Source organism: Macaca nemestrina, chromosome 4 (assembly GCF_043159975.1).
Source record: "Macaca nemestrina isolate mMacNem1 chromosome 4, mMacNem.hap1, whole genome shotgun sequence".
Classification (NCBI taxonomy): domain Eukaryota; kingdom Metazoa; phylum Chordata; class Mammalia; order Primates; family Cercopithecidae; genus Macaca; species Macaca nemestrina.
The window spans coordinates 99,846,533-99,873,445 of NC_092128.1; the positions used below are offsets into that span (position 1 = coordinate 99,846,533).

At 40.8% G+C, this 26,913-nt stretch overlaps 1 protein-coding gene across 4 annotated transcripts in view; it reads right to left on the reverse strand.

The window, feature by feature from the left end:
- LOC105475793 (carboxypeptidase vitellogenic like) overlaps positions 1–26,913 on the reverse strand; it is a 206,727-nt gene that overhangs the window by 178,915 nt on the left and 899 nt on the right. For 2 of the 4 annotated variants that reach the window (XM_071094979.1, XM_071094977.1), the window contains exons 1-2: positions 18,732–18,832; positions 13,584–13,706 (exon numbers count right to left, since the gene is read on the reverse strand). The gene's annotated coding sequence lies outside the window, so the exon portion shown is untranslated. Of the gene's footprint in view, positions 1–13,583; positions 13,707–18,731; positions 18,833–22,219; positions 22,301–26,913 lie in introns of those variants that run through there. The other 2 variants (XM_071094980.1, XM_024790894.2) reach the window with 2 other exon arrangements.

The following is a 26,913-nucleotide window of genomic DNA, read 5'->3' on the forward strand; positions in this document are numbered from 1 at the left end:
TTCACTGGTACAAACAGTGCTTCTATGACCCTATTTGAATATGTCTTTGGTGCACATATACAAAAGTATTTCTAAAATATGTATCTTAGAGTGGTATTGCTGACTTGAAGGTTATATAAATTTTCAACTTTGCTAAATGATACTAAATTGTTTTCTAAAGTAGTTGCACCAATTTACTCTTCAGTCAAAAGTGTGTTAATGTTTTTATTGCTCTACATCTTCACCAATATTTGGTTTTGTCAGACTATATAGTTTTGCCAATCTGATAGAAAAAAACTGGCATCTATGAAAGTCATTTGTTTTCCCTAAACATTTCCAGTTCTCCCTGCTTCCAAGCACACAGTAGAAGGAATTGCACTTCCTAAATCCTTGTTATAAGTGAGTTTGACTTGTACTTGATTGTGAAGGAATGTCTGCCAGTCCCTGGCTGGAGCAATTACTTACTGATGCAAAAACCTCTATGCTTTCCTTTCCTCTGGCAAGGAGGACTACAACATCGGAGGTAAATGTTGTGTGTCCCTGGGAACAGGAGTGATCATAATGAACAGATGACTGACCTCAGTTCCCAGATGACCTAAAATGGACATTTAATGTGAGTAAGAAGTAAAATTTTGTTGGTTCCTGAGTGTTGGTGGCAACAATATTACCTAGCATATCATAACACACAGAATATCTCATTGTGGTTTTAATTTGCTTTTTCCTGCTTACTAATGAGACTGCACATCTTCTGATGTTTTGTCTGGCTATTTTTTTATTTCATAAAATGCTCCTTTGTTTATTTATTTAAACCATCTTTCAATGAGTTTCTTTGTCTTTCTCTTATTGATTTCTATAAGTTCTTTAGACATTTTGGATTCTCATCTTGTGTCAGTTTTGTTTCAATCCCATTACACAGTTTATGGTTTTTCTTTTAATCGTTCTTAAACAAAACTTTTTATCTTAGAAAATTTCAAGCACACAAAGGAGAATATTATAATAAGCCTCCTTGTAGCCATAATCAGCTTCTACAATTATGGACTCATAGTCAATCTTTTTTGCATCTGTAATCTCTACCCATTCCTCCCACCCCTGGATTATTATGAAGAGAATGCCAGACATCCTATAGTTTTATCTATGTATCTCTAAAGATAAGAACTCCTTGCGATTTGGAGGCCCAGTGTTATGTGAGGGTCTCTGTTCCAATCCCCCAACCTGTATAGGCTGAAGGCTTTCCCTCTTCCCCCTCAAACCTCAGCTGTAGACTTCCAGGGACAGTTTGTGTCTCAGCTAATCAGATGACTAAACACACTTAAAGACTATTTTTCCATTATTCTAAAAGCACTAGATATAATTTAGTTTGGCATGTATGCATGTTGTTTAGACATGTGCTACTAAGTATGTATTATGTGTGCATGATTTTTACCTGTGTGTGTTTATCACTATCCATTTAATCTATAAGCTTCTAAGAGATATGAACTATTTCTATTCGCCATGTTTTAAGTAATACCCAGCCCAATGTGATTCAGAAATAAATGTATAATAAACTCTATTTGATGAAAATAAAAGTCCTGGTGATTATTAGGACATCATGAGGAAAATGAACTCAAATTGTGGCTTTTCATAGGCAATTCTGAAGGACATATAAGAAATTTATCTTACATAGAATAAAATGTGGAATTTTCCCCATTTTATTCATTTCCGTTTTCTTTCTTTCATACTTATTCTAGGTAGTCTATGCATTGTATATTCAGTACTGTTTTTGAAAGGCATGTAACTCAAAATATATGGTTGTACTAGGAATAAATGCACTATGCTGATATTACCACTGTAGAAGATTCTGGGAAGAACATTCTATTATTCAATCCCTTAAAATATGTCATCCTATTGAGTTGCTTCTTCTAAGACATTCATGTACAGTGTTCTCTGTCTTTTAGAGTTTAACAAAATTCCATTTTCATACCTCTCTAAACACACCATTTTCACTGTTATTTTTGAAAACTTACCATTAGTGATTTCTGTCCTATTTTGTTTTTATATAAATGTCTATATACAATAATGTTATGTTAATTAAAAATAAATATAACTGTTTTGTTATTGTTCTATTATCTTTCACTTAAACAAGGGGAAAGGGAGATTAAGTAGCTAAGAGTGTACTAAAGAGTAACTGAAAAGACCAAAACAGGACCATTGGCTTTTTCTACCTATTCTTCTTCGGCTTCTGCCTTTTCGTGTCCTATGTATGGCTGCCATCATGTGCTGCTCTGTCTTTTCTTCTCAGGGCCTGCTTGATACATTTGATCCAGAAAAGCTTCTTCCTAATTTCTGACCACTGTTTGCTCAGTCAGAGCTGGTGTGCCTATAGATCTTCATACCCTTATTCCATGGCTACCTGGCAGGGACAAGATGTATTTTATATATATATATATATATATATATACACATACACACACACACATATACATACACACACATACAGGTTGCTGCTCTGTTGCTCAGGCTGGGGTGCAGTGGCACCATCATAGCTCATTGCAGCCTTGAACTCCTGGACTCAAGCGGTCCTCCTGCCTCCGCCTCCTAAAGCACTGGAGTTACAAGTGTGAGCACCATGCCCAGCTGTGGTGTCCTTTTGATCCTTGTGTTTGGCCTTCTTGACTAATCCATTGCTCCCAGACTTCTACCAGAAGCCCATTCTCTGGAGGTAAACTGCCAGGAATCCTATGGGGTGGAGGGGGATTCTCTGAGCTCTTAAACCTGGTCCTAAAGGGCTTCCTTGGCTACTTTATGTTTAACAACAGATTGCTGGTGATACTGATGAAACTCTTCTTTTGTTTTAATATCTGACAAATTTCTTGCTAATCTTAATTACCAGAGCAACTCTAGGGAACAGTGAATCTTCAAACACAAGATTTTAATATGCTTTCCTTCACGTCAGTGTTCCTTTTATCTATACCTCTAGTAAAACATTTGTTCCATTTGATGCCAAAGATCTGCCCTTTCTTTAATTAATTTTGAATACTACACATGTTAGATTTTCCCCCATCATTCGTATTTTCTCCAGTTGTTCATCTTGGGACGAATTTAAGTAATTTGTACATGTCCTTAGTTTAAAATGGGTTTTGTACATTCACTGAATATTTTGAAGAAAAACCAACCATTACATGACAAACGTATGTCTTCTGGAATTTTTATTTCTAAACTCCATGGAACACTTCTGTGTGACTTTCTGTAATATCTAATCTCAGGCAAAAATGACTTACTGTATTAGTCTGTTTTCATACTGCTGATAAAGACATACTCGAGACTGGGCAATTTACAAAAGAAAGAGGTTTAATTGGACTTACAGTTCCATATGGCTGGGGGGGGGGCCTCACAATCATGGTGGAAGGCTAGGAGGAGCAAGTCACATCTTACGTGGACGGCGGCAGGTAAAAAGAGCTTCTGCAGGAAAACTTCCCCTTATAGTAACCATCAGATCTCGTGAGACTTACTCCCTATCACGGGAACAGCATGGGAAAGACCTGCCCCCATGATTCAGTTACCTCCCACAGCATGTGGGAATTCAAGATGAGGTTAGTGTGGGGACACAGCCAAACCATATCAATTACATTGCTCTATGACTCAGCTGATTCATTTCAAAACGACTGTTTCTGAGGTGTGTCAATAGAGATGGAAGGCGCTGGACATAATGAACTGCCGGTTTCCCCCTAGTTCTGATTCTTGCCTGCAGAGCCCTAACATTGCTTACATATGCGCTGCTCTTTCGCATGAAGGAACGGTGCAGACATCCACTAATATGCTTCCTACTGCATTCTTTCTGCCACGCCCCCAGAAACCCCAAAGCTCTTCGGAGCATCCAGGGGATTTCACAGGTCTGTAAAGAAGAACAACCTGTAAATTGGGCTTAGTGATTCTGTGGGGATACAAACCAACATAATACATACGTAATGGAATAAACTACAGCATTAGCCAGTTCAGAGTCTTAAAGCTGAGCTTGTTAGAAGAAGGAGCGTCACAACTCAAGTAAACTAATATGGTGGGGATCCTAGACGGAGAGGAATCTACCCAGAATCCTCCTCAATTCAGCCCCGAGCTTTTTTTCCCCGAGGGCCTTCTTTGTACAGAGTTTAAGGTCAGAGACTTTTAACCTTTCTTTCACATGTGGACCGGAAAGACAAACTCTAAAACTTTAAGAGGCACTATTAAATCAAATTCCACAAACTAAATACTTTTCCGGAGATGAACAATTCAGAGTACAGCAGTTATTGCGGGCTAAATCCAAGCATATGACATAATTTAGAAATCTACCAGTGTGTCTCCAGAGAATGCATTTTCATTTTTCCATAAAATAATACATGCCTATCAAATCCATCTAACATTATCGAATCCATCACTTTTTAAGAAATGAAGTTGTTGCAGCTGAAGCTTTTAAGCATGCCCTCACATATAGTTCTTACAAATGGACTTAAGGGCTGATTTGGAGGGATGCCCCCAATTCCCATATGTTTATCTTTAAAGAACAATCCAGCTGTATCTGAAATAATTGTCCTCCTCAACAGAGTGCGCAGTGTAGGGTGCAGTGGATGGTACACAGGAGAAAAAAACTCATGGAATGGTGGAGACAGCCCCCTAGTCAGCCAGATGGGCCAAGTCAGATGTAGGGTCAGCAGGATCACATGTATATGCTTGGATTACATTGCCACCTAGAGGGAACCCAGGAAGTACCTAGGTTTCCATATATGGGGGGATTCTACAATGATTCAGTCTTTTAATGGGGCATCTTATTGTAAATCATTAAAACAGCACCACCTCCTCTCCAGCATCCAGCCCACTGAGTTCTCAGCAGCATGGTTGCTGTGGGCATCACAGCTGATTTCTGTTAGTTGATTGGTCGCATCCAGTTGATCAACATTCTGCTCCAGGAACACTGGGACTTCTACACCTAGGCTCACCCTTGGTTATGATAGCATCAGTGTCTAAAGTTTCCTTAATATGCTATAACAATAATCTCTGTCTCATCTATCATCATGTTGCCACCTATTTATCATCCAAAAAAATTATTTAAAATAACCAAGCCTTCGGATTCAGGAAAACCACTGGAATCAAATTGATTTCCCTTGTAGTTGGGAAATGAATTTTAAATTATTCATGTTAACACCCTCCAGATAAATTGAATTTTTAGAGTATTTAAGAAAAGCTTAGTAAAGTCGATCTTTGACATTAACAGATTCCATTTTTTAAATATTAATTTCATATTAACCATTGCTTGTTGACATACAGTCATCTGACCAATGATTTCAAAAATCATTAATGTTAATTGGGAAAGAAGTAAAACCTTAACATTCTAATATTATAAAACATTTTTTTTCAACTTTTGTTTCCAGCTATATGACTCACTAGATACCTGGAGAAGCTTTTCTGCCACTTAAAAATGCTGGATAAGGCCGGGTGTGGTGGCACACTAGCGTTTTGGGAGGCTGAGGCAGGTGGATCACCTGAGGTCAGGAGTTCGAGACCAGCCTGGCCAACATGACAAAAACGTGTCTCTACTAAAAATACAAAAATTAGCTGGGTGTGGTGGCAGGCGCCTGTAATCCCAGACACTCGAGAGGCTGAGGCAGGAGAATCACTCGAACCCGGGAGGCGGAGGTTGCAGTGAGCTGAGATTGTGCTACTGTACTCCAGCCTGGGCGACAGAGCGAGACTCTGTATCAAATGAATAAATAAATAAATAAATTTTAAAAAGCTGGATGAGATAGTTTTTAAGAAAACATAAAAACATTTTTAGAAATGCACACCTAAGCTTATAGGAAAGTCAAGGAAATCTTCAAAGGCCAGAAAAGTAAGCAGGAACCCAGAGAAAAAAGCCCTGTAGTTGGCATTGTGCTGAATGCATCTGCCAGGTGCTGGTAGCCTCCAGTGGGGGCCTAACCTTCTGCAGCCATATAATTTATCCTCCAGTCCAGAGTGATTGTGAAGTGAAAGGTGGTGTTATTAATAATATATGAGGATTTCTGCCCCTGCTTGGGATGTAGAAAGCTATGAGATAATGTCACCCCCATCCTAACAACAAGAAAATGATGAACAGTGTACAATATTATAACTTTCTTTCCTTAAACTCATCAGAGACTTGAGGTCACAAGGCAACCAGGAAAGTGAACCTCAAAGGATAAAAAGCATTTCTAATAAGAGTCAGGATATGGAATTGTTGCACCTTTGGCAGAATATGGGAGGAAGAGGGGGGTGCCATGGAGTGAGTAAGAAGAAATATTTTTTTAAAAAAAAATAATGAATTCCTTACTTTGGGAGGCTGAGGCGGGCAGATCACTTGAGGTCAGGTGCCCAGCCTATCCAACATGGTGAAACCCTGTCTGTACCCACAAAAAAAAAAAAAAAAAAAAAAAAAAAAAAAAAAATTAGTTGGGTGTGGTAGTTCATGCCTGTAACCCCATGTAATCCCATCTACTTGGGGGGTCTGAAGCACTAGAATTACTTGGACTCGGGAGGTGGAAGCTGCAGTGAGCTGAGCACGCCACTGCGCTCTAGCCTGGGCGACAGAGGGAGGCTCTGTCTCAAAAAAAAAAAAGAATTTCTAAAGACTGAGTGTGCACTCATATCTCATATTAATTTAGAATAACTGAGAGAGGCCCAGACACAAGCGGAGTTCACACACACTCCCGAGCTTCTCTTCACAGTCTCCATGGGGAAGAGAGGGTGCTCTTGAGGAAGACTGGGGCAGGGTAAAAGGCTGGAGAGAGCCCCCCTTTGATGGCACAGGATGCAGGAGGAGATGGCTGCCCCCACACCTTGATGCTCCTCTCATGGGAGCAAAAGCCTTAATTAAGCTGTCAGGAAGAAGCAGCAAGCCCTTGAGAAGCAAAGCCCTCTGCCTCTGGAGGGGGGCCAGCAATCCCATCTTTCCATATTTTGGTATGCAGGCAGAGATCTGCTTCTGGGGAAAGGATAGAAGCAAAAGCCATCAGCCCCTGAGGAGAGACAGCAAAGCCGTTCGAGGCCTGGAGGCTACACCAGTAGATAGCCAAGGTCTGCTTCTCCTCCCAGAGGGACAGGAACCTGTCCAGACAAGGGACAGGTTGCTCAGCTGATTAGCCATGGGGACATAAAGCAGGATGGAACATGGTAGAGAGTGGATTTGGAAGGGGTAGAAAGAAAATATCCAGCACAATGATTAAAGAATTTTGAGAGGCCAGGTGCAGTGACTCACATCTGTAATCCCAGCACTTCGGGAAGCCGAGGTGGGTGGATCACCTGAGGTCAGGAGTTCAAGATCAGCCTGGCCAACATGGTGAAACCCCGGCTATGCCAAAGATACAAAATTAGCTGGGCATGGTGGCATACACCTGTAATCCTAGCTACTTGGGAGGCTGAGGCAGGAGCATTGCTTGAACCCGAGAGGTGGAGGTTGCAGTGAGCCAAGATTGCGCCATTGCACTCCAGCCTGGGCAAAAAAGAGCGAAACTCCATCTCGAAAAAAAAAAAAAAAAGAATTTTTAGAGTGACACGGGATCAAGAAGCTAGAAGAGAGACACAAAATAACCAAGCAAAATTCTATAAATGAAAAACATAAAAATTGTGTTCATTTCAGTTGATAAGCAGTAGATTAGACAATGATATGGCTTGGCTGTGTCCCCACCCAAATCTCATATTGAATTGTAGCTCCCATAATTCCCGTATGTTGTGGGAGGGACCCAGTGGGAGATTATTCAATCCTTGGGGTGCTTCCCCCATACTGTTCTCATGGCAGTGAATAAATCTCACGAGATCTGATGATTTGTTTTTGAGACAGGGCCTCTCTCTGTCGCCCAGGCTGGAGTGTAGTGGCACGATCTCGGCTCACTGCAACCTCTGACTCCTGGGTTCAAGTGATTCTCCTGCCTCAGCCTCCTCAGTAGTTGGGATTACAGGCACATGCCACCACTCCTGACTAATTTTTGTATTTTCAGTAAAGAGGGGATTTCACTATATTGGCAAGGCTGGTCTCAAACTCCTGACTTCAGATTTTCTGCCCACCTCAGCCTCCCAAAGTGCTGGGATGATAGGCATGAGCCACTGCGCCCGGCTGAGATCTGATGATTTTATAGGCATTTCCCCTTTTGCTTGGCTCTCATTCTCTCTCTTGCCTGCCACCATGTAAGACATTCCTTGCTCTTCCATCATGATTGTGAGGCCTCCCCAGCCATAGGGAACTGTGAGTCAATTTTTCCTCTTTCCTTTATAAATTACCAGTCTTGCGTATGTCTTTATTAGCAGCATGAGAACAGACTAATACAGATAAGTTGATAGATAGCCAACAGGAAGGAGAGTAGTAGAAGATAAGTTTCCCAAGCAGAGCATAGGGAAAAAAACAAAACAAAACAACAACAGCAACAACAAAAAAAAAAACAGTGAAAAACATGAAAGAAGGGTTAGGAAGTATTGAGTGAGAAAGTCTAACATATGTCTAATTCACTGACATTTTAGGACAGATTAGGCAATATTCAAAGAGATCGTGGCTATTTTCCATAATTGAAAAAAAAAAAGACCATGACTATTTATTTATTCTGACTACGGAGATAAAGAAGAGAAGTCAAGAAGGCCAATAAGTCCTGAGCAGGATAAATAAAAATAAAGTCACATTTAGATACACTGTAGGAAAGCTTCAGATTCCCCCAAACAGAGAGAAAAAAAGAAAAAAAAAAAGTCAAAACGAAATAATAACTACATTAATAGTGGACGTCTTATTGGCAAGAAAACATGTCAGAACACAATGGGTTTGTCTTTATTAGCAGTATGTCTCTTCAAATTGCTGAAGGAAATTAACTGTCGGCTTGAATCCTATACAAATCTAACTTTGATTCCAAAGGAAAGACAAAGTAAACACATTTATAGACAAAAATTGAAAGGGATTACTACTAAGACACCCTTACAAGGAAGCTTTAAAAGGATTTTTTTAGGAAGAAAAAAGAATACAGAAGGAAGATCTAATATATAAGAAAGAATTTTGAGCCAAGAAAATGGGAAACTTCTGTTTAAACCTAAATTAACGTAGACAGTATAAAACAACAAATAATAGCTAACTTCTCATGTTTAAAAAATGAGATTGAGCTGAAATACTAGAAGGAAGAGCATATAAATAGGAAGCCAGGAAGGAAAGGGAAAGCAACTTCGTGCTCTTTGATCACCGGTCAGAATGGTAAGAATACGGATAAACATTAGGCTTGGTTAAGCTTATATGTTAAAATGCTTAGGTTAACTTCTAAATGAATAGAAACAGTGTTTATAACTTCCAAATAAATACAGAGAAAATGGGAATGAAAAAAAATCATTTAATGCAAAAGAAGGCAGGAAAGAGAGGGGAGAAAATATAGAAGGAAGAGACAAATATAAAATAATTTTCTCCATAAGAAAAAATATTTTTAGTTTAGTGAACATTGTCTTCTAGCACAGAGACACTAAAAAATTTATTCACTGGGAAACTTATTCCTTTCTAGTCTTCAGATCACTTAAAGTGATTTATACCTATATAGGAGATCGTTTCTTTTTCTTTTTTCTTTCTTTTTTTGTTTTGTTTTGTTTTCTTTTCTTTTTTTTTTTTTTTTTTTGAGACAGAGTCTCGCTCTGTCATCCAGGCTGGAGTGCAGTGGTGCTATCTCTGCTCACTGCAACCTCCGCCTCCCGGGTTCAAGCAATTCTCCTGCCTCGATCTCCTGAGTAGCTTGGATTACAGGTGCACATGCCCATGCTGGGCTAATTTTTGTATTTTTAGTAGAGATGGGGTTTCACCATGTTGGCCAGTCTGGTCTCAAACTCCTGACCTCAAGTCATCCGCCTGTCTTGGCCTCCCAAAGTGCTGGGATTACAGGTGTGAGCCACCATGCCTGGCCCTTTTTTTTTTTTTTAACTGACTTTTCCTCTGTCCCCTTATTTTTTTTCTAGCTCTTTTCCTTCTTCCATCTGTTTATCTATCTGTCCACCTACTAATATCTACCTATTTATCTATCTATCTGTCCATTCATCCATCTGTGCAGTCATCCATCCATCCATCCACTTTACTGTCTATACCCCAACCCTCTTTCCTTCTAAACACCTACCGTTATCATTATGCTCCCGCCTATCTATCTGTTCTTTCATTCATTCACTTTATAACCAAAATCTTTTTTTCCAACCCAGACCTCTCTCGAAACCCTGCTACTTGACATCTCCTTAGACATTTCATAGGTGCCTCAAACTTCACATGTCCCAAACACAACCCTTGGTTCCATCCCTACACAAAGTTTCCCTCCCCAAGCCTTCACCATCACAGCAAGTGGCACCATCAACCATTTAACTGCTCAGCTAAAAACCTAGGAGTCACCTTGATGATTGTTTATCTCATGCCTCACATTCCATCATCAGCAAGTGTTGTCAGATTCTACCCTGAGTCTGATGGTGTCTTGCCATCTCTGCTGCTACTATCCTCTGTCCACACAATCAGCTTTTCTTTGAAACCACTGGAATAATCACATAGCCACCATGCACCCTGCTCTTCTGACTATCCTTTTCCACAGCTGCCAAAGTGATCTTTTCAGTATGAATCAGAACATGTCATCGCCTTCCTAAAAGCTTCTGTGGCTTCCCATTGTGTCTAGAAATAAACAGAAAATCTCCACTGTGACCCACGTGGCTGCTAGGATCTGACATCTACTCAGCCTCTGACCTGGTCTTCCTCTGCATGCCGTTTAATTCCTTTGACACCAGCTCCACTGGCCGCCTTTCCTGTTCCTCTAACACGCCCAGCTCGTGTCTGACTCAGCCCTTTAGATCTGCTGTTCCCTCCTCCAGACCTGCAAGATCAGGTCTCTGCTGAAATGTCACATCCTCCAAGAGACGTTGCCTGAGCATGCTGTTTTATGTTCATCTGAACACTTATTTTTCAGCATTTGAAGTTATCTTTTTAAAAAAACAGTTCATTGTCTGTGCCTCTTGAGGGCAGGGACTTTGTTTATTGTTATATTCTCAGGGTCTATACATATGCCTGGATCATAGTAGGGGCTCAGTTACTGTTTGTTGAGTGACTGTTTGGCATTAATTAATTAATTTCACAACTTGGAGTGGAATTCGCCTTCTACATTGATATGAAAAATGACTTAAATCCCTATGCTATATCAAATTAAGGCAGATAATCAGCCAATAAAAATGCACTTGCCACAAATTTGACCAATCAAAGGTTAATTACTATGTAAAGAGTTATTACAAACTAATAAAAAGAACACTAACACACCAGTTAAGGGGCATTATAGTCCAGGCAGGACCCCACCTACCAGAGCTAACCAGCATTTGCACCTCCTCAGTCATGGTTTTGAGGTCTCCTGCCTCCTTAGGATTATAGGGGACCCAGCATCTCTCTTGGTGTCAGAAAACAGGAGGTGATCCTCCAATATCATGCAGACACACTTAGAGTCCTCATGGACCCTTTGAAAACAGCCCCTCGATTTTCTTTTTGCCAAGCTTGGGCATAAGGCTTATTTGTGTTAGGCCATGCTGCCATCTTGGGAGAACCCTTCAGAAGTCTCCATCTCCTCACACAGCACTGCATGAGAGTGGGCATGGGATGCCATCCTTAAGAACCACCCCATCCCACTCCAAGTCATGAGGAAGAGTGCTCCCTTCACTCTTTGCTAGATCAGTTCTGCCTGCCTTCCCACGCAGTGTCGGCCTTCCTCGGTCAACCTTGTTGAGAAAAGACTCCTGAATGCTCTGCACAGAAACTCGGGCTGAAGTTTTGCACTTTGAGAATTTTTTGACCACTCTCAGATGCTAGAAAACCTAGGAACCCAGACTCAACACAGATTCTTCATGGAGTGAGAAGGAAAGACTGTGACACTTGTCCTAAGTCTCCTTCCTAAGCAAGAACAAGGCAGATGTTAGTAACACGAATGATTATTATTTTGATATATGTCCTTTGCCAAATAGAATTACTCTGATATATGTAAATAAATATTCTCCTTTTTCTAAGTAGAGAAACCATCAATAATTACCAGGTTTTTTATTTCTCAAATTACAAAATACTTAATAACTATTCTATTTTATATCAGTGCAAAACACAGGTAAGAACTGGACATTTGTGGAGGGGCTATATACCATTCGTTAGGTTCATTTTTTTTGTTATACTTTGCAAAACTAAGTTAGTGCATGTGAGGATTTATTTATTATTGCAAGCAAATCAACTTAAGTATTACAAACAATCTAATCACTGTCTTATTTTGAAAGCATTAAGATAACTTACATTGCTAAGCATTCTATTGATCTTTTGTTATTTGTCTTGTATTTTCAAATGATTATATTTCCCTGCAAACAGTGGAAATATCAATGAGAAATAAGATGTCCTTTCATCAATGATGTAGATTATTTCGTTTCCAAATATTCACATATTATGCTTACATATGTTTCGTTATTAATATTCTGAAGTCAGTCTGTTCTCCAATAGTTTTTTTTTATTAGAAAGGAAAATATTTCACATCAAACATTTTAATAATATTGTGAATCAAAATTAAAATATTTTTAAAATGTGATAAAGTACCAATAGTGATATCTAGGCCGGGCGTGGTGGCTCACGCCTGTAATCCCAACACTTTGGGAGGCTGAGGCGGGTAGATCACGAGGTCAGGAAAGATCAAGACCATCCTAACTAACACGGTGAAACCCTATCTCTACTAAAAATGCAAAAAAATTAGCCAGGCGTTGTAGCACATGGCTGTAGTCCCAGCTACTCAGGAGGTTGAGGCAGGAGAATTGCTTGAACCCAGGAGGCACAGGTTGCAGTGAGCCAAGATCATGCCACTGCATTCCAGCCTGGGCGACAGAGCAAGACTCCATCTCAAAAAAAAAAAAAAAAGGTCATCTAAATTGATATAAAAATGACTTAAATCTGTATAAATCAAAGTAAGGCAAATAATGAGCCAATAAAAATACCTTTGCCACAAATTTGACCAATTAAAGATTATTATGATTACTATATAAAGATTACAAAATAATAAGAAGAGCACTAACACACTAATTAAGGGGCACTAGAGTCCAAAGATTAAGAGCTCAGGCTCTGGAGTTAGAGCTGGGTTCAAATCCAGGCCCCGTCACATTCTGTGTGATGTTGGACAAGACTCGTATCATCCATCTACCTCTTAAGAGTTCTAATTTCTAATACGGAGATAATAAGCATGACTGCTTGCAATGTAATTGAAAAGAGTAAGTAAGATCATACATGAACAACTCTTGGTGCCAATTACTGTTACTCAGTACTTACTATTATTTTGCCAAAAGATATGAATAGGCAGTTTGCAAAAGAAGAAATACAAATGACTAGTAGACATAAGCAAAAAGTTAATCTCCCTAGTAATCAGTTAGATACAAATGAATACAGCAATGGGAGGCCATTTTTTCCTAGGGAATTTGTGTTTTAAAATATATTCTAGTTCTCGATCATGATATATGTGGTGAGTTCTGGAATGAATATAAATTCAGACACTTTTTTCCAGAAGGCAGCTAGGCAATTTTTATCTAGTGCTGTAAACATTTTCATAGCCTTTGACCAAGGCTTCAGCTATTATTCTACTCCAGCAGGCATTACTCACATTGTAGTTTGAACTGGGGCTCCTGGCAGCAACATTTATGTAGAATACACTGTGTTTGGTGGCTCCTAGCGTTGTGCAGCTGGTGCCCCTGCCACTGATGTGTTTAATTTACAGCAATCAAGCCTAAGAAAATGAACAGAAAGGCACAGATAGATTTATGTGTAAGGATGGTGGTCCAAGAGTAATTCAAAAAAAAGCCAAAAACTGTGAAACAACCTAAATTTGAATCAATGGAGGAATAACAACATGAATTATTGTAGATTAATGGAAAGGAATTTTATATTGCCATTAAAAGTCACATTAGAAATCTATAATGACATGGAAAATAATTGTACAAGTTCATTCCAAAAGGAAAGTAGCTTTATTATTGCCTCCAACTAGAAAAGTAAAATGTACTAATTTAAAAAATTACACAATCTAGAAAAACTAAATCAAGTAGACACTAATAATCTTAACATTCCAAAATAGACATTTTTTATATAGGTCCTAACAAACATTTTCCACATGAATGTTCATATTGCTATGTAATGTAAACTGCAAAAATCAGGCTGCTAAACTGCTAATTCCCAAGGCGGGGAAAAGTACCAAAGTATTTTTTCATGGTGGAGGGAATATGGATGATTTCTTTTTTGTCTTACTTATCTCTTTTTTTTGCCTCTAACATGTCTACAGTAAGCGTGAATTACTTTATAAGCAAAACATCTTAAATAGCATAAATGCTGTAAATGACTTTTTCTTACTTAAATTATGACTATGTCTTTCAATGCTCTGAAAGATGGAATATTTTTTGAAAAGACAATATTCATTTTGCAAAATGAGAACTCACACTCATTAATCATTGTGCCGTCTTCCTCTTAAGGAAAACCTGCAAATGCATATGCAAATGAGCTGAACTTCTATTATAAGATGGTGACAGGATGCTCTACAGAAGAGAAGGTAATGATAGAGTTTGAAAAATAGGAATGCAGAAGAAGGTTAGCAGTGGTGGAATCTTTCTATTCAATGCCTTAAAAGAGTTGTATTAATCTGATAGTGTTCCACCTACCAATAATGAAATAAGATCATAAGCAGCATTAAAACACAAAAGCTCCTCATTGTGACATGACACACAGAGTGTAGCAGAATAGGGATATGGGGACCCAGATCAAAATGAAAAGGTAGAAAGTTGTAATATTCTTCAGACGTTTTCATAAGTCCTGTCAGATAATCCTATTTAACTACTTGACGAGTTTAGTCTGTATTACCCACATTAAACCTCCTAGGGTATTTTTATCCAATATCACACATTTGGATCAAAACTTTAAAATATCAGCTCAACGTTCAAATACTTTGTCTACACAATTACATACACTCATGCCTAAAAATACAAGTTGAGTAAACCCAATGTCCCTCAAGATCGTTAGCATTTAGCAAAGATTTAATGTCAAAAGAGGGTCTGAAGCATTAAGGTTCTTGAATATAACTGTCCCAAGGAGAATTGGAGGTAGGCTTATAGGAAATTAAATTCCTTGAACAGGATAGAAGAGAATAGAGACAGCATCCTATTGTGTTAATCCCATTTCTGCCCTTTCGTGTGGAAAATCAGGACAGCCTGCTGCCTTTAAATGGCTTGAGAATCCAGAACAAAGATAAACACTCAGCTGGATTCTACATTTCTGAAATTCTATTACAGGAAAGATTCTTGGGTTAGAGAAGGGATATATGAAAACAGCAAAGCATCATCACTGCCCTCCAGAATCTTCCCATTGTATGAGAGAGACAGGTAGGAAGGCAACTGGAAAATATGGCAGACTTTTTTTTTTTTTTTTTTTTTTTGAGATGGAGTTTTGCTTTTGTTGCCCATGCTGGAGTGCAATGGGGCAAACTTGGCTCATCGTAACTTCTGCCTCCCGGGATGAAGCAATTCTCCTGCCTCAGCCTCCTGAGGTAACAGGCATGTGCCACCACACCCGGTTAATTTTGTATTTTTAGTAGAGACAGGGTTTCTCCATGTTGGTCAGGCTGGTCTTGAACTCCCGATCTCAGGTTATCTGCCTGCCTTGGCCTCCCAAAGTGCTGGGATTACAGGTGTGAATCACCGTGCTTGGCCTTTTTTTTTTTTTTTTTTTTTGAGACAGGGTCTTGCTCTGTCACCCAGGCTGGAGTGAAGTGGCATGATCTCGGCTCACTGCAACTTTCGTCTCTCAGGTTCAACAATTCTCATGCCTCAGCCTCCCAAGTAGCTGGGTTTACAAGTGTGCACCACCACACCTGGCTAACTTTTGTATTTTTAGTAGAGACAGGGTTTCACCATGTTGGGCATGCTGGTCTCAAATTTCTGGCCTCAAGTGCTCTGCTGGTCTCGGCCTCCCAAAGTACTAGGATTACAGGCATGAGCCACCACATCTGGCCCAGAATGTTTTAAGTGCTGAATTGGTGGCATTCTCTAGAGAAAGAGAACCAATAAGAGAGAGATATATAGAAGATATATGTATAGGGTATATGATATATGTAGATTAGATATAGATTAATAGGAGATACATATGTAGTCAGCTCTCCATATTTATAGGTTCCACACCCGTGCATTCAACCAACCAAAAATATTAGAAAAAATGGTAAAAATTACAATACAACAATTAAAAATAATACAAATAAAAAGCAATGGAGCATAACAACGAGTTTCATAGCATTTACATAGTATAGGTATTGTAAGTAATCTAGAGATGATTCAAAGTATACAGGAGGCTATGCATAGGTTATCTGCAAATACTACACTATTTTATATAAGACACTTGGGCATGTGCAGATTTTGATATCTGAGGAGGGGTTCTGGATCCAGTCTCCCATGGATACCAAAGGACTACTAACTGTACAGGAGATACAGATAGATGATAGATAGATAGATGGATAGAAGAGATATTCATAGAAGAAATATATATAGGATATATATACACACACACAATCTACATATAAGATATGTAGTGGATATATATGATATATATTTAGGAATATTATATATGGTATATCTCATATCTCATATGTCTATATATCTCATAGATATATATATTTATATGAGAAAATATATGACTATATGAGATATACAGATAGGAGAGATTTAGTGTATGCAATTGGCTGATTATGGAGTGAGTCCCAGATATGCAGGATGACTTGGCATGTAAGAGACCCAGGAGAGCTGATGGTATAGTTCCTGTCAAGATAGCAGGCTGGAACCCCAGGAAGAGCCAATGTTTCAGTTTGAATCTGAAGGCAGGAAAACAGCTGACAATTCATTCCAAAGGCCATGAGGAAAGTTTTCTCTTACTGCCACGGGAGGGTCAGCCTTTTTGTTTTCTCCAGGCCTTCAACTGATGTGATGGGGCCCATCTACATACTGGGGGACAATCTGCGTTACTCAGTGTGCTGATTTAAATGTTAACTTCATCCAAAAACTCACAGAAACACCCAGAAATAATGTTTGACCACATACCTGGGCACCCCACAGCCCAATTGAGTTGATGCATAAAATTAAGCATCACACCTGAGTTAACCACTGTAAACATTGTGGTTTACTTAATTTTTCACCCTTTCAATGTCAGCCCTGAGGAATGGGAGTTTATGTGGATAAGGACGAAAATCTTCGGGTATAAAGAGTCAGCTAAAATACTTTTGCCTCTCTGTTTCTGCCACCGTTGAGAATGGATGGCAAGTGCATTCGTTTGTGATACCACCTCTTTCTGTCCAAGCTGAGGGTTTTATTTTCTTATATTCAGAACACATAAGAAGTTGTGAGATATTTTTCCTCCAAACCAATTTTTCTAGCTGTGGTGTGAAGTATTTCTTAGGCATAAACATCACCTTTCAACCCCATCTGAGCTGAAAATCCCATTTCTAATCTTCTTTATGATTGAGAAATGATAGAGTGGATTTGCTGGAAAACATCTGCCTCACTGACAGCTGGCTGTTCTTGTGGGAGTGATCCTAAAGTAAGTGCCTATTGTTTACGCTTATTCATTGAGAAGTATATTTTAAAGATCATAATATGGACCAAAATTTGAAGAAGAATTGCCCCACATTGACTGAGAAAATTTCATGCTAATGTTAGATTTTATTCTATTTTCTCATATCATGATGTCTGTGGTTACATGATCTTGATAAGAATCTGATTCCTTCTCTTTCCTTCATGACCAGAGACAATCCTGGCAAAATCATGGAGCAACATTAGCGTTTACCATTTCCAGCCAAACTCTTCAACAATATAATCTGTTCTCTGAATCCCATCTTTCTTATCAAACCTTAGCAGCATATCAAAATCACCTGGGAATTATAAAAAACAAAGGCTGATGTTTGTTTTCTACCTTCTGCCACCCTCAGATTCTGATTTGTTTATTCTGGAGTGTGATCTGGGCACTGGGATTTCTAAAAGCCTTCTGAGTGATTCTCATGTATACCCCAAGTTGCAAACCATCGCCCTAGGACCTTTATTACTCAAAATTATTCACATCACTTCCAAGCTTGTTAGAAATTCAGGGGCCTGCCCTAGAACTGCTGGATGTGAATCTGTGTTTTAGCAAGACCAATATGTAGTTATATTAAAGGTTGTGCAGCCCTGTCCTATGTGTTGGTCCCCCTTGGAATTAAATTCAGCTTTTGGGGATAGGGAAACTCACCCATGTGAAAGTCGTTATTTTATTTAATTCCTTCAGTTCCCCAGAGGTGATTAAATTATAGCAGATGCTCACTGTATTGTTTCAGTAAGTTTAAGAAGTAAAGTTCTCACTATGGAACTCTGAGCAACCGGAAGTTGAACAGGATGGGGTTTTTGATTAGGGAATAATTTTGATCCCTTCCCTGCATTCGGGCAAATGACTTCTTCGTCTCCCTATACTATGCCTGTCCCTGCCAGGGCCCTTGGGGTCAGGAGTACAAGTCCTATGAGCTCCCTGGAACCTGGCCTACCCCAAAGTTTATGTTTTAGGCAAAGAAAAATGACAGTATCATCCTAGGTTCAAATTGAAAGACGTAAGTAGGCCATGCCCGGCCGCTCATGCCTGTACCAGCACTTTGGGAGGCCAAGGTGGGTAGATTACTTGGGCCCAGGAGTCTGAGACAAGCCTGGACAACATTGCAAAACCCTGTCTCCACTAAAAATTTTAAAAAACAGCCACATGCCTGTAGTCCCAGCTGCTTGGGAGGCTGAGGTGGGAGGATTGATTAAGCCCAGGAGGTTGAGGCTGCAGCAGTGAGCTGTGATTGCGTCACTGTATTCCAGCCTGCGTGACAGAGAGGGAAGGGAAGGGAAGGCAAGGGAAGGGAGGAAGGGAGAGAGGGAGAGAGGGAGAGAGGGAGAGAGGGAGAGAGGGAGAGAGGGAGAGAGGGAAGGAGAGAGAGAGAAGGAAGGAAGGAAGGAAAGAAGGGAGGGAAGGAGAGAGAAGGAAGGAAAAATAAAAATAAAAACATGAGTATTCAAGCAAAGAACATGGATTTTAAAGACTTCTCACCTGACTAAAGTCTCAAACAGGAAAATACTTACCATAACAGCAGGCTGAAATTTCAAATAAAAACAAAAGGGTAAGGTTTTTTTTTTTCATTGTATATTGGAATGAATCAGCCAAAGGTGTGTTCAAATTAATGCCTGTAACCTTGATAAATTACTTACCCTCTCTAATTTTTTGTTTTCTTAACCAAAAAGAACAGGGATGATAATATCTATAGCTAGAGTTGTTCAGCATTTTAATTAAGATATTATATAAGTTTTCTAGCCTCAGTTTCCCCAAATGGAAAATGAGGATAACAATTCTCACTTCACAATTGTTATGGGTATATGATAACGTTTACAAAGTGCTCAGCATGATCCTGGCACATAGTAAATGATTATTTAAGGAGAGTGGCTTTTCTATGTCACTAATGGCAGAAAACATCGTGAGAGTGGTCATAATAGTTGCGGCAGTAGCAGTGGTCATGAAATGTTGGTTTCTACTCCTTCATCTTATAGGGGCCAAATTTGGCAGAGAGCTTAAGTAATCTGTCTATACTTTTATTGAAATCTACTTTGAAATTCCACGAGGTTTCTCACCCAATGGGACGGGATAGGGATATGTCCAGATGTAAGACATTATCATCTAGTGGGGTATGTGTGTGTGTATGTGTATGTGTGTGTGTGTGACAGAGAGAACTTGAGAGAGAAAGAGAGAACTTGAGTATGCTCTTTTATATTATACATGCCACTTCCTAAAGATTCTGATGTATGGCCAGGCACGGTGGCTCACACCTGTAATCCCCGCACTTTGGGAGGCCGAGGTGGGCGGATCACCTGAGGTCAGGAGTTCCAGACCAGCCTGGCCAACATGGAGAAACCCTGTCTCTACTAAAAATACAAAAATTAGCCAGGTGTGGTGGTGTAATCCCACCTGTAATCCCAGCTACTTGGGAGGCTGAGGCAGGAGAATCACTTGAACCTGGGAGGCAGGAGCTGAGATTGCACCATTGTACTCCTGCCTGGGCAACAAGAGCAAGACTCCCTCTCAAAAAATAAAAATACAAAATAAAAAAAGATCCTGATGTATTGTCAACATCCACTCTCTCCCCAGGAATCAACACAGTTAAAAACTACCTGCTGTGCAGAATATAATTGAGTGCTAATAACATTACTGTTGGGCATACATTCATTTACATAAATATGAAGTATATTATTGTCTCCATTTTACCTGATGAGGAGACTGAGAATATGAAAGATTATTTGTCCAAAGTCACCAAACTGTCTGTAGCTAAATTAGGATTTGAACTCAGATTTATCTTCAAAGCCCAGGCCTGGCTCATATGTCTTAATATACTCGCATAGAGGTGATGTAACATGGAGGTGATAGGGAGAGATGAAAATTACTTTTGCATCAGACCATAATTCTCACAGATTACTCCAGAGAAGCAGATGTGAGCACGCTATACTTTGCTCTAAGGAACAAAGGCCACCTAGAATTCCTAACTGGACTTCTATGCTTTAGACACTGGATTACATCTATCACTTCATTCGATCATCACCAAGTCTGTAAATAGGGGTTATTAACCCATTTCAGAGATCAAGAATGAAAGATTAAATAATTTGCTCAGGGTCACACAGCTAATAAATGACGAGCTAGGATTGAAGCCCAGGTCTTTTTGACTCCATACGTACATATTAAACTTTGCTGGAATCATTTTTACATGCTCTGTTTTACAGACAATCTGGAATATTTGTAAAAGACCAAAATACGTTTTCTGTATCAGAAGATTGGCTCAGATATTGTGTCTGTTAGCTTTCCTTCAATGCCCATTTACTCTCCCTTTTTTTTTTTAAGAGGATTTCTGTTTTGTTATTGAACGTATAGCTGCTACAGGGAAAGAAATGAAAATATTGATTCAGATTTTCTTGGGGAGTGAAGGCAGAGGACATTCAGAGTACAGTATCTGCTCTGTTCCCTGGGCTGACAAGCTAAAACTGTGGATGAGAAAAAAGGAACTGTCTAGAAATAGGCTTTGAGGCTTGATTTTGGACGTTTTGTTAAAAGCAACAACAACAAAACTGCTGAAAAGAAAGTCGTCACCAGCATGGACAATACCTATAATTCCCAAACAGAAATAATTTCTATAGCTATTTTAAAACTTTGTCCCAGCTGAAATGTAAATGTCACAGGAAGGAGTCGAGGTTGTTTTGTAGGATCCCTCACAGCAAGGGTATAGTTTTCCCTCATGTCTTTTTTTTTTTTTTTTTTTTTTTGAGATAGAGTCTTGCTCTGTCACCAGGCTGGAGTGCAGTGGCGCAATCTCAGCTCATTGCAACCTCCGCCTCCCAGGTTCAAGCGATTCTCAGCCTCCCCAGTAGCTGAGATTACAGGCGCACACCATCATGCCTGGCTAATTTTTATATTTTTAGTAGAGATGGGGTTTCATCATGTTGGCCAGGCTGGTCTCGAACTCCTGACCTCAAATGATCTGCCCACCTCAGCCTCCCAAAGTGCTGGGATTACAGGCATGAGCCACCGCGCCCAGCCAGTTTCCCTCATATCTTTATTCCCCAGCCTCCTATACTCCCTGGCACATAATGAGTGCTTAGTCAACATGACTGAGTGAATTAATGAATGCTTGAATAAACGGACAGGTAGCCGAGAATAAATATATACCGTTATGAAAGCAAATTTTCATAGAAAAAGAGTATAAGGCCTAGGAACCCCCCACCCCCCCAGAAGACAAGAAAAACAAACTCACTCCGTGCTTTTGCCCAGAGCAGGCTTACAGCTGGCTTCGCTTCAGTTTATCCTAGATTTCTCTTAGGACATTGAGGACAGAAAAGATGTTTGTAATCTAAAATGTCAGGGAACAAAGCCAGAGAGTGCAACATGCAGAAGAAAACATATTCAATTAGTTTCTGAATGCTATCCTGTTTTTCTCTTCAAACAGAAAGAAAAACTCTCTCTTTCTTCTCTCTCTCTCTCTCTCTGCCCTTCCCCCCCACACTCCCCTTCTCCCTCTCTGTCTTTCCAGTCAAAGAGATTGTAGCTGATGGCATGCCATAAGTGTCTGCATGTGCCGATCTGATCCGCCCAAGCTAAGTGGCCAAATAGGATACTCCAGGCAATACCCCTGAGCCCCGCTGCAGCTCCGTGAGAAAGACGATGCAGGAATACCTGTGCCTGCGTCGTGTGCCGCCACTAGGGGTCCCCAGCAGCAGGCGATGTGAACTGGGAATTGGGTAGCAGAGGCGGCCTCCCTTTGTCTGCACTCCAGGTGTGGACTCCTCTTTGTTCAGAGGCAGGGCCGCTACCTGCGGCGTCTGAGCTGCCTGCTCACTAAGCCATCCTGGGCCGTCTGTGCACCTCCTAAGGAAACAGCGGGTTTCTCAGCTCCTGCCCCTAGTGACGCCTGCCTCAGAAGAGCCAATGCGTTCTCTTTCTCAGGACTAGGTGTCTTTGTATTTGAAATAAGGCTTAAACTACAGAGCGAAATATTTCTCACTACAGCAAAAGAGCATATTGATGTTGAGAAATTGATGGCAAAAGGACCACTTTCAGGGTATGGTTGAGTATTTGCCATAAAATATTTAAAGCTAGTTGACGAATAGCCCCGCTATTCTCCTGTGAATGCCGACCACTAGATTAATCTTGAAAGTAAGGAATACGGTATTTCATTCCGTGTTTAGCACAGGGAAAGGGAATGACCTTCACTAAGCAACACCCCAGAGTGCCTGCAGTGAGGGAGCACAGCCACACTCACCCTGCAGTGCTTTCTTGTCTGCTTTTAAACTTCAAAAGAATGGTGAAACAAAATAAACAAATTACACCACAGTAAGAGCTACCCTGCAAACAATAAATCATGTGAGTTGTAACAGCCGGTGATGGAGGGTGGGGTGGGGATTGCAAATATTTACTCCATCAAAATTTTATTCTTATGTTTCACCGTTTCAGTCTTTTTTGTTCACAGCAAAGGTAGTATCCTTAAATGACCATCAAGTTCTTTTTTTGCTGCCAATGTGTTACTCAATGTCTTGTAGCTCAGTAGTCACAGCTACTAATGTGGAAAGTACTGGCATACAAGAGAACCATTTACAGATGTCCTTAATTTGCTCATTTATTCAAGAGTAAACTATTGAACAACATCCACTGAGCACCTATTTTATGCAAAGTATGGTAGACAATACAGGGGCTGGGCAAACAAGGATCCTGCTCCCACCATGCTTTTTTTTTTTTTTTTTTGAGACAGGGCCTCACTCTGTCTCCCAGGCTGGGGTGCAGTGGCGTCATCATAGCTCACTGCATCCTTGCACTCCTGGACTCAAGTAATTTTCCCCGCTCAGCCTCCCAAGTAGCTAGGACTACAGGTTTACTACAACGCCTGGCTAATTTATTTTTTATGTTTTTAGAGATGAGGTCTCATGTTGCTCAGGATGGTCTCAAACTCCTGGCCTCAAGGGAAGGGATCCTCCCACCTCAACTTACTGAGTCACTGGGATTATAGGCATGAGCCACCATGCCAAGTCCACTATTAATGGACTAAGGAAATGAAATATATACCAAAAGTACCATTAAAATGAGAGCACGAGATCTGCACATTGAGAGGTACAGTAGATGGGCTAGAGAAATCTAACAGAAGAAGAGCTATTTTCTGCCTTGGGAATCAGGGAAGACTTTCCAGAGAAGGTGCATTCTAGTTGAACTCTTTTAGTATGGGAAGCATACTAAAAGGATGGGAAGCAGGAAGGAATGGCAGAATCCAGTGCTGCTAGCCCCAAGGGCATAGGCCACTGTGAAAGAGGGTTGCATTTGTGAAAGGGGGGAACAGAGATTAGATTGGAATGGTAAGTTTGGAAGGCTTTGAATGCCAGATGAAAGCTAAGTTAAAACAAAACGATAATTTCTATTCTTAAGAAGACCACATTATCCACAAGACTCCTTTTATCCCATAAGTCTTTTAATATTTGGAGACAAAAGGTGGAAATGTCTTTAAAAATTCTACTTTCCAAACACCTAAGATTTCTCCTTTCCACTGGCAAATAGGTATTACCTAGAATTAAGGCAATACATAAATGAATAAAATAGATGATAACTTTTTCATTGTTTCATTTGGAGAAATACTTTAGAAGGTCCACAAACAGGTGCCTGAGCCTACCAAAGAGGGACATTAGCATTTTATTTCCAGCATGTCCTGATAACTTACTGATACTAGACATTTTTGCAAGGAGCAGCCAGCCTTTAGGCTCCCGAATCTAAGAAGGATGATAGTGAATTATTATTCATATTGAGTTTTCTCCATTGGTTATGGCTTTATCAATCCAGATGATCAATCAACTTTCAGATTTTAGTTCTGAACCTGGAGCTTTCTGTTTGGTGTTCAAAATAATGGATGTCAAAGTAATAGCTCATCTCCTACCGACAGACTGGACCTCCCCGATCAGCACATCTCTGTTCAGCAAGCATGTTTGTCGGCCTTGTATCCCTCTTCTGGCCCCAGGATCCAGGAAAACATGAGTCTCAGCTCTCTTCTACTTCTGTACAGCACAGGGTGGCCTTCAGGTGGTGCCTTCACAGCAAATACTCCCCTGTCCCTTCGTCTGTCAATTTAGGACAATAAAAATAATCTGCCTCACAGAGTCATGCTTTACTTTCTCCAGTTAAAACTCTATGAAGGCAAATATGAGTATCCAAACTGCAGAAACAGAATCTGTTGTCCTTTTGTGAAATTTCGAGATGAATAATGAAACCTGCTACCCTATTGCACAATTTGGGACAAGAAATATAAGCTATAGGTTGAAGATAAGACATTTCCCCCTAGTAGAACAGGTCACAGTTGATTAGTTATCTCCAGATGCAATGAAGAAAGCAAAAATTGTTCAAACTATACATTCCTTCCTTAAAGTGAGCAACTTACAATCACTTTGGAACACAAACGTCATGCCAGGTACACTGCAGCTTTCCACATAGCGTCTTATTTAATCTTCACAGCATCCTGTGTTATCAGATTTTTGAGGAAGGTGGAGAAACTGAGGCTCAGTAGGTCTAAGTAATTTGCTCAAGGTTGCAGCTAAGTAACAGAGCCAGAGTTTGAACCCAGTTGTCTTCGAAGCCCAGATGGTAACAATTCGAACAGGCAACATAGCCAAGTCAGATAGTCCACCATCTAAAGACCTGGAGGGATACATAAATTACTAGTCAAACAAGTAAGTGCTGTTTTCTACTAGAAGAACTCTGGGGAAACAGTAAGTTCCTTCTGATCTAATCCACAAGCCAAGTGTGTGATGGGTCACGTGTCCCTGAAGCCTCCAGATTAGGAAATGCATGATTTCATGCAGTCCACAAAATAAAGAAGGATAGTGGTAGGGGGCTGGGAAAGCGGGGGTGCTTGGGTCTCCTTAGACCAGCCAGGGCTGTTTCAAGGTCCATACAGTTGAGGGTCAGGAAGACACAGTCCGACGTGACTGAAGAGTGCTGACACGCCTTTAACAGTTTAGCAAGCTGTATTTTTAAAAAATGGACCTTAATGGGAAGACACACTGGGATAGCATCCTGGAGGGACTTTTTTTTTTTTTTTTTTTTTTTTTTTTAAGTTCTAATCAACTAGAAAATGTGACGTGGGTGCGTACTGTGATTATTTAACATTCATTATTCACTGTATGTTAGGTGCTTGGTTGATGTGAATCCCCAGGGCCTAGCTGCTGTTCTGTGTCACTCCTGATAATTTTTAAATTGACTATGTTCTTTTAACCATGTTTTAAAAAGTTGAACTACCCCAATGTGAACACTTTCCATTTTTGCTATATAATGAGAGTATTTTCATTCCTTTAATGCTTACTTTTCCCTTTGATCTAACAATTTCTCTTCAAATTTCACAGTTTTCTGTTGCTTTAGGATTGAAAGAACAGATTAGCCCGCTGGGAGCGTGAAACAGATTTAAAAAAAATCTGCATGATATTTCCTCCCAGTGAAATTAATTTAGGTTTAAATACAGGGGGAAGGGGCACACCTTGTCCTCGAGTCTCTTTCTGTCACACACCTGAGCATTTCCTATCCTGAAAGGGCACAGTCGGACTTGCTGCTAAGTCAAGTCTTTTGTGAGAATCTTTTTTGCAAGGCACAGTAGGAGAACCTTTTTCTCTTTGACACCCGGCTTTGTGTGGGCCTGATGACACGTTTGGACGGCTCTATTTCTTTGAAGGCCAACCTCAGAGGCCCATGGACGCGTCGGGCGCTGTCCGTGGCTGGGTTACTTAAGTGTAGCTGGGTTGGCTTCCCGGGTGTTTTAGGAAACGCACCTTCTTGCAGGGCAGGGGCCGTCAGTTCCAGAGCAACAAAGGATAATTTGGAGGGGAGTGGAAGGAGCGCTCCACAGTGGCTCTGTCATCCCAGGTTCCCTTCTGCCTAGCACCGTGGCCCTAGTGATCCCGCCTTCGCCCTCTGGATCCCCCACCCCCACTGTCTCGCTGCTCCAGAGCCCAGCGGGGCGCGGCGAGCCCCACCACCTTCCCCCACACCCTCCCTCCCCATCCCCTTCAAACCCTACGAGCAGCGCTGCGCGCCGCAGCCGCGCTCGCCCCGCGCCCCGCGCCGGCCTCCCCAGCACCCCGGGGACCCGGTCCCCCGTCTCGCCTCCCCGTGTCCAGCAGTTCACAGCCTCCCCCTCCAGCCCCACTGGCGGGAGCTGTCAAGCCCGCGGTAGCCGAACCAGCCCCCGTGCGCCCGCGTCTCCTCTCCTTCCTTTGTGTGTGCGCGAGCGGAGTTGGGGCGGAGGGAGAGGGGGAGGTCGCTCTGTCTGTCCGTCTCCCGCCGCCTCTGCCCGGGCTACTCGAAGTGCGGCAGGAGAGGCGGGAGCCCAGGAGAGGGTGCGGGAG